Raw genomic sequence first — 9,346 nt, forward strand, 5'->3', positions numbered from 1 at the left:
CGTCTCGGTTCTGATTCGTATGCCTGTTCTTGTCTTCAGGTCCGGGCTGGGGGCTTGGCGGTGGTAGTTGTTCAGGTCTGGGCTTGAAGGGCTGGGGCGAAGCTGCTCGGCGATGTCCCTGGGCCCTCGGTGATGGTCCCGGCTTGAAGATGGCCTCGATACTCCAAGGCGAGGATGGGGTTTTCGTACGCCGCACCTCCAACCAAATGTTACGAAGCGGCAAGCCGATGAAGACAGGAGACAGAACATGACCGATGGCGATGGTAGATGACGTTTAATGAATGTTTGAGGGCCTAGCGCGAGCGCTCCTTCCCGCGCCACTGCCCGCTTCTTCTTCCTTGTCGTCCGTAACAATATTTCTAATAAAATTTGTATGTCAGTTAAAAATTCCCAGCTGCTTTTACCTCTATGGGCAGTTCATTCCATATTTTAACTCCATTGAACGCTATCAGGCGCTCACCGTATACATTTCTACAATTGAGAAGGTTGCAATTCGATGCTTGCATAGTGTTTCGTGAAAGTTCGACGAAGAGACTCAAAGAAATAGGAGAATTAGGGATGATTATATTGATGATAACAAGTAAAACGCTATAGTGGCGCAAGGAGAGTAGCGGTAATACTTTATTGGCATCACAATGTTGCTGCTAGAGATATAATTACTAGTAATTATCGTGTTCAATGACATTTTTGATTATGATGCAAAGGGGATAAATATGTTTTATATGTTTTACCCCATGATTAGAAGCAGTAAGTGATATATATGGGAATGAAAATAACTAGAAGTATAAGTATCGTATACCGAAATAGTATACGTTGCTAATTTTGTTCTTTCCAGGGTACACGACCCTAAAAAATATGATTTAATTAAATATATAAAGGAATAAATTGGTTATTTTAACGAATTACTAAGAGTAATTGTGCCTAGAGTGAAAAACTATATACTTAGTTTTGGATACGTTCAGCGTTAAGCGATTGCTGAGGAACCATGAAGAAATCCTTGTCAGCTCAATCATTACTGCTGTTTGAATAATAGAAGAGATTCCCTAGTAACTATTAGTGCAGTGTCATCTGCGCACAGTATAAATGGGAAACTGAAGTATACCTGCGGACTATCATATGTGAAGTGAGAACAAAATGGGATCCAAAACCCAAATAGACTATTTGAAAAAAAAACAATACACCACAAGATACGTTTTTTTACCTCTGTGTAAAATGCATAATAACTATTCTTTGTTTACAGCTAGATTAATAGCTCCGAAAGAATTCAAGCCAACTATCGACAGAGCCGTAGGTTTGTATTTTTGCAACTAGATAGGATGGTAAACCATGTCCAAATGCCTTTTGAATGTCTAAATACACAACTATTTTGTTTTGACGCATGATGAAATTAATAGCTCGCGATGAGGCAGTACTGTTGTGGAAGTTGACCTATTTTTGGCAAAACCTCGTTGCTGACGCGCAATAATATTATTCTTATCAGCAATGTTTTTTACTTGTTGCGCGATTAGGTTTTTTTGAAATGTGTGTTGATCACGCCTAGCACAGATATTGGCCTATATCAAAGTGGCTGGTTACTATCCGCTGCTTTGTATATGGGAACGACTTTGGCAGTTTTAAAAGTATCTGGTTAACGATTATTTTGCAAGGAATGATTGGACAAATGGCAAAAATAAGGACAGAGAATATCAATGTTATCTTTGAGTACCTTTCAGTGAATGCCATCAAGACCAGCTGCTTTGTTTACCGCCCCCTTACAACTTATATGTCTTCGGTGGTAAGTGCATGAAAATGAAGTGTTTCATGCAGTTTTCCGTACCGGTAAGCTAGATAGCGATAGTGAGTATTGGCTAGTAAGGCCTATACCAATGTTAATGAAATAAACGCTGAAATCATTAGCAGGTTGCGGAGAAATGTTACTTGGTGTGACTTCTTTTTGTCGATTAATTCCAGCTATTTTTGTAATTATATTGCAATTTTTTTATTATATCTTTCGGTGGAAGAGGGGACGAAGTAACCAGGTAAGAGAATCGCAGTTTCGAGATTTTCTGAACATAGCAACTGGTTTATTTAGGTAATAATTAAACTGCGTCTGGCAATATTAATTTGCTTTGTTTTTCTGCCATTTGTTGCACCATGATTCTTTAGTCTTCAGGACATCAAGTATATCTTGAGTTATACATGGGCATATAGAATCTTCGTATTTGCGTTTGAGACACCACCTGTTGACAGGTAATTTCGGTCGCGATGTACATAACAGAATTTTCAACTTCAATATTTACGTAGTCATTACGTATAGTTTGGAAGGTAATATTTACACTAAGTATAGTTCTAACTCTCGCGTAATCAATACCGAAAGTGTGCAGCGGGCGACTTTCACAAGAAGGCAAAATACAAGCTCCGGACAAGACCATAAATGTTTGACAAATGAGCGACCAGAACATCGCGCACACCTGCCGGGAAGTTCATAAAAATGTTGCACAACATATGTTCAGTGAGGTGTACGGTTTGATTGGTTATCCGAGTTAGAAGCTTGATGCCGTTTTTTTTTTAATTGAAGGAATTAAGCAAAAAAAAGTAATCACTGCAGTTGCCCGATAAAAAGTCAATGTTAAAGTAGCCGCAAACAACAGTGGAATTTTTAATACTCGCATATGACATCCATTTTATTTCTATGTCAGAAATAAATTGTCAAGTTATAGCTCGATAGACGCTAAACCACGTTAACTACCTTGCCATGCTGAAGCTTAATTAAAAAAGGTTCAGTTACTTCACTACTCTATATCTTAATATAGGAGATGCTGTATTGTAATGCAACTTTGACAAAAAGGGTAACGCCACCGTCCCTCGTACAGCCAGTTGCACCAGACTTTCGTGTTTCGCCCTGCGCAGCTCCCTCTCATGATCTCTCTTTATACTGGGGAATTTTTTTAACGGTTGATTATACTGAAGCATACATCTGAACGGTTTGTGCACGTGATAGAGCCTAATTATTACACTTTAAATTAGCTGAAATACTTATTCCCATGTTTTACCTTCTATTTTATTTTGCGATATTGAAGGCCATCATCCTCAAAGGCGAGTGGAAGTTTTAGAGTCTCTGAACCAGTGATGCTGTTTAAGATATAGATCGTCAAAACTGCGCAATTGCTGTGGTCCTTGAGGTGTCTTTCCCATGGTGCTTATCATAAAACGATGTCACTCGAATTGCTGATTCGTCAAACTGAGACTGCATTTATGTGTTTCACGATGTCGAATGTTTTCACGACGCTGGTGACAAAAATATGCGCAATCCCATTGTATTATAAACTTGCAATGCGAGAAAGCCCACTCAACGAGCTCTTAAAAGAACATTCTCATCATTAGGTATTTAAAATTATATTTTGACTAAGAAAGTTTGAAAATCGCGCTAACCTCCAGTTTTTAAAATTTAACACCTCATAATAGAGAATATTCCCAACAGTCAAAAAATAAAAACTAATTAGTTAAATTTAGTTTATCATCTAATTGTTTTGCTCTCTGAAGGAAGTAATGTCTGCTTTGCTATATAATCCAGCTGCACCAACCACACTGACCATCTGTCGCTAGTTTAACAAAACAACGTTAATGGTAAATATATCGCCTAGTATAAATCTGATAAAGAACCAAGAAGCCTTTAGAAAGAACAATAATAAATTTCGGTAGGTATTTTTTTTTCCTTTGACATGTATTGCAGCCGGAGACAACGGGGTGTCTTCGTTAGTTTCACCTCGCCCCCCTCCCCCGATTGTGTGATCTTTGCACATCCACGTTAGCGTATATGCTTTAGTGCACAAGGATTGCACGATGTGTCCGGTATCTTGCTGTCACCTCCAAATAGTAAAAATGTTTAGAAAAGCGTCAAAATAAAACGGGAAATGGTGATGTATTCGGAATGAAATGCTGGAGACCTTTCCTTCTTTTTTATTTTTCTGGAGGGAGGGGGGGGGGGGGCATTGCTTCATTCTGTTTGTCGTGCAGTCTGATTATGTTCAAACAACAGCCCGTTATCTTCATTTACACTAAAGCGCTGCGGACGCTTGACTTACGAGACCTAAGGTTACTGCACTAACCTGGCCGTCTAATCACACACAGAGGAATATTTTCCTGTAAGCGAACGACGCGGCGCTGCAGACTAGCTTGAAAAGCTAGTGTTATTAACTCATAAACACAATTACACCGCACATTTGGTACGTCGAAGATAAATCCTTTACATGACGAAAAAATGATTCATCGGCAAAAGGTAAATTCGTATGGCGAAAGATTCATGCCGTAATTTCAGGGCAGCTCCCTGGAGAAATGATATATCCGAGCAGAAATCACAGAACTGTGCAAAGTGTCCCAAGAAGCTCCAAGTATACACCGGAAAATATTGAGTGTGGCAGACCGATAATGAAGTCGTTGAAGGCAGCTGACTCAATGCGCGCTTGTGAATTGCATTATTAAAAATCCGCAGAATTCGGCCGAAAACTTTTCTTCTAATCATGAAGGGTCTCGTAACCGCAGCTCCACCTGTCATAATTATTGCTCCGGTTCAATATTGCGCGGAAGTGCCAATAAGTTTGTCAAGGACACTTAATCAGTCCATTGTGCTTTAGCCAACATCAATATGTGCTGTTGATTGGAAATAAAGTAAATTACGCACTCTTAGATGAACTATCTCGTGTTATTGGGTAATTATACGCTCTTACATCTAGGCGAAGTTTGGTGTGGTTTATCCATAGTGTTTAACATCCCAAAGTGACTTGGGCATGAGGGACGCCTTAGTGGAGGGCTCTAGATAACATTCACTGCCTTGGGTTCTTTAACGGGCACTGGCATCGGGTACCCACGCGCGTTTTGCATGACTCAGCTTTTCTCGCTGCGTAGATATAAAGAAAGCTTTAATGCAGCTTAAGCAGCGAGCTCACCTCTGACAGTGTGATTTTGGTCACCGTGACATCCACCGGTTGAAGCACGGTCGATTCGGTTGAGGTCGGAATATCGGCGACAGAGCCGCCGTGTCCGGAGCGCCTCCTAGAGCGCAAAAGCCTCAACCTGGGGGAATCGGTGCATGCCGATCGGAGCGCTGCCACCAGCTGCTTGGAAACGTCGTCGATACGGACAAGCGCTGCTGTTTGTTCCACGTCGGGTGCAACCGCGCCCTGTACTGCTGTGCATAGCACCTCGGCTTGTGGCTTCCACTGACGGGCCGTCGAAGGCCGCTGCTGGGGACGCCTTCCGCGAAGCAGGAAACTTCGCTTCCTTGCAGGAAACCATGGCGTGTGGCCTGTGCGCAGTTCCATGCGCGAGTGCAGCGTCGCCACGTCGTCCTGCGCGCATGCGCAGAAAGGCGTTTAGCGGCTGTTAAGTGCCAATGGTACCCCGAGATATTATGAAAATATTGACTACAGAGGAAAAGAAATTCAAGGTGGAGCAGGATGTCCACATTGCCACCATTCACAGGACAAGCTGCCTGAAGTAGCCTGAAGTCGGTCCCTAGCTTGCTTTTTCTTTGAGCATTTCACAACCTGACCTTCAGTATAGGCGCGGCTCAGGCTCTGGAAGCAAAACCTACTTTCTTTTTGTACCCTACATTTTTTTAACCTTGTGCTTGGTATATCATAGTCTCAGTTTCTTACGCGCCATAAAACACAACATGACAAAGCATATTTTTATACCTAGGTTATATAAGCCATCACTTCACTCTCGCATCACAGCGATTTTACAGCGATAACTTTTAGACGCCCTTTTCCCGATTTCTGTCTAGTTGTAGTAGTAACCGAAGTGGTAATGCGTACGCCAGACCGCATGGTCGCTACTACGTGAACCATCCGGATGGTTGTCGTGACGGCATGACGAAGGCGCTGGAATGCACGTTGAGAAGATAGCAAAGCGACCGCTGTTTGCGCATGGTTGTCGTGGTAGTATTTAGTGATAGCATTTAGTGATAGTATTGGCAATATCAGGGACGTCAGTAGCTGTGGCATTAGCAGCAGCAGTTACTAGCAGTCTTAAGTAGTTCTAACGACAGACATAGTAGAAGTGACATTACTAGGTAGTAGTAGTTATAGAAACAAGTCAGAGAAGTAGTAATCATCGTCATAAATACTCCTTAGTTAGTAAGCATGGCAGCAGTCATAAGTACTTAGTATATAATAGTGGCGGTTTTAGTCGTAAGACTTTGTAGTTAGTATGTAGACGCAGTAGCAGTAAGCTAAACTAAAGGGAGTGCTGTAGTAGAGTTTAATCATGAATATATCTATGTCGGTCTCAAATTATTTACCTCATTATATAGTTAAATTGAAGTATTCCCAAAGATGTCATCGAATCTAGCCTTACATATTGGTAACCATCCAGTGAACCTATTTCCCCACCGGGGTATGCACGCAGAGATGAGCAGCACCGCCGGCACCAGTATGATGGTACATGCCAAGAACATTCAGATTTCCTAATTTAAATAAGTTGAGAAGCTGCTTTCACTGGTGGCACACGCTTAAGCTTTAGAAATTAGGGACATACGCGCGGCACACTTCGTTATCAACTTTCAGTGGCACCCCATAATTAAAAGAAGCAATCTTCATCAGCTTAATTTTTGACGGCCACATAAAACGTTACAAGTAGTAGACCTATATACGTGTTCTGGCACTACTGCAGTCCTACGCGAGTTTCATTGGCAGTCTCACGACAGAGGCCGAATTACGCTCCAGTCACTTTACAAACACTGTAACAAACCTGTCACAAAACGATCGGCTAGCCGCGCTCCTATTGGTCCACGACCTGTCCACGAATAGATGGCGGCTGACTGATATGTTTGTGACAGTTTTTGAAATGTGATAGGACCGTAATTCGGTCCCTGGTTTCAATCGACGTCTCAGGCGAAGAGGCCCCCCGCCTGAAACATTTCAAGATCCCATAGCACTCCTGGAGCTCCAGAGTTGGGTGCAAGGAACAGAATTTGCGTGCCCTTAAGTTCTCAACGTGGCGGCAGATGAAGGCGACTAGTAGAAGAGTGACGAAGGTGGTCGGCAGCACGAGTGACGCCAGGAAGGCGATCAGCATGAGCAATGCAAATGTGGGAGCCACGCTGACTCCATTCCACTTCAGGAGAAGCGCCGACAGCCTCGTCCACAGCCGTGTAGAGTCGACCAGCACGTACGCTATCAGGAAGCTGGCCAGGGACACCAGCTCCTGCACGCACGACTTTGCATGACTCGGGGCCTCAATCATCAAAAAACCAAAAATGATTAATGATTCTCAGCGACTGAACCGAGGCTTAAGCAAGGGAACCACGCAACACTTTAGGACAAAAGGGAAATGAAAGCCACTTTGTCTTCTCTCATACAGCCAGGCGTTCATGTTAGATTGGTTTGGTTAATGACGAAGCAAATAGTCAGGCAGTGAGGAAAAAAGAGCGCTTTTAAGGCGGAAGCCTTTCTAGGTTCATGGAACGAAATCTCGGATGCGAGAGTTGTTCATGAGATTTGTGCGCGAGATCTGTACCCGAGATCTGTCATATCCCGCGAACATTCGTGAGATGTGTTCTTGTCTAATATTCCTGTCATTTGAAACTAACACTTGCACGCACACCAAGGAACGCCACGCGACAGAAGCGATGGTGTAAAATCCGAACACTTTACACAAGCCGGAGAAAGTGACAGATACTGCACATTTCCTTTCCTGTAAACCAATTATACATACATACATACATACATATATATATATATATATATATATATATATATATATATATATATATATATATATATATATATATATATATATATATATATATATATTGTGAAAGAAAAAGAAGGCTAAGTTGAGACGGCAAGGTCGTGACGGCAAGGCCAGCGATGCCTTGTCTAGAGTTTTAATCCGATGACAAAACCTAGGCGCGTGCAGGAGCCGGCGCCACGGGACGACGACGATGATGATGATATATATATATATATATTGTGAGCCTTCCACGGATCTTCTTTCATTTGTGCATATACCATAATCTTCTTTCTTTTGTACATACCATCGTCATCGTCCCGCAGCGCCGGCTCCAGCACGCGCATGGGTTCACCATCAGATTAAAACGCTGACACGGCGTACCTTGCCTGCCGTCACGACTTTGGCGTCTCGACCTGGCCTTCTTTTACTATATATATATATATATATATATATATATATATATATATATATATATATATATATATATATATATAAGTGAAATTTACTACGTTCTGCAGAACCATATCACTGTGCTCTGTTTCATTGCCTTACTACAATATTATCTATATGTTTCGTTGCTAATACCTCCATCTCAGTATTGGCTACTCTTTGTTGCTTTGTTGTTCAGTGAAAGATGATTTCTATTACGTATTTTAATTTTTATTGAACTGAAGGTTCTAGCCTTTGTCATGGGCTCCTAATTTCCATTTGGCTGCTTGCAGCGTTCTGAAATATAATATTTGTGTGGCGTATAGATGCTCCACGCAATGCAATATGCACCTTCTGTTAGGACCATCAAGCATATAGAATCATGCATGACACAAATAAAGATAGTCCATAGTCACCTGCCACTGTTGAAGACTGATGCTCAAACGTTATGGTAGTGTTAGTATTGTAGAGGTCTTTTGTAGACTGCAATGTACATTGAGATTTTGCGCAGAGTGTGTCAAAGAGGTCTGATGCCACAGTTAGTCTACACTGTCATACAGCACATCATTCTACGTCACACTTTGGAAAAATTTAATGAGCCTAACTCTACCAAACTACATGCTTATTACGCTCCTTGTGCTGACGTGGCGCGATTACTGAATCTGTTTGACTGTATCCCCGAAGCGGGTAAATCGCAAGAAAGCTTAACTCCAAACAACATATTAACTACAGCTCATTTTTAAAAAGATACGGAAATAAGTAAAGCCTATAGGGCATGCAAGAAGCTGCCATCAGGACATTCGCACATAACAGAGACAAAAGGAATGCGGACATCAATATTATTTTCGCAGTCCTTCAGGTTATGTGTCTGAAACGCCTGCCCATTAGGAACAAATTTTATAAGCACTTCAAAAATCAGATGAAATCGTTAGACAAAAGGCTCTTCTAGCTTATACCGGGGCGCTCTGCCTGAAGGTGTCGTCGAAGCCGGATGAAGAGGTGCCCTGCAGGCCCGTGGCCACCCATGGGACCAGAGACACCACGGTCAAGGGCAGCGTCTCGAAGACCGTGGACAGCGCCACAAGGAGCACTGCATATGAATGTGACTGCAAACAGCAAAAAATTGCGAAGGGTTATGCATGGCATGAACCATATGATAGAACGAATGATGTGAGTGTTGTAGCGATAACACCCGCTTTTCAAT

Source organism: Amblyomma maculatum, chromosome 1, assembly GCF_055883805.1.
Source record: "Amblyomma maculatum isolate TAMU_Amacu chromosome 1, ASM5588380v1, whole genome shotgun sequence".
Lineage (NCBI taxonomy): Eukaryota > Metazoa > Arthropoda > Arachnida > Ixodida > Ixodidae > Amblyomma > Amblyomma maculatum.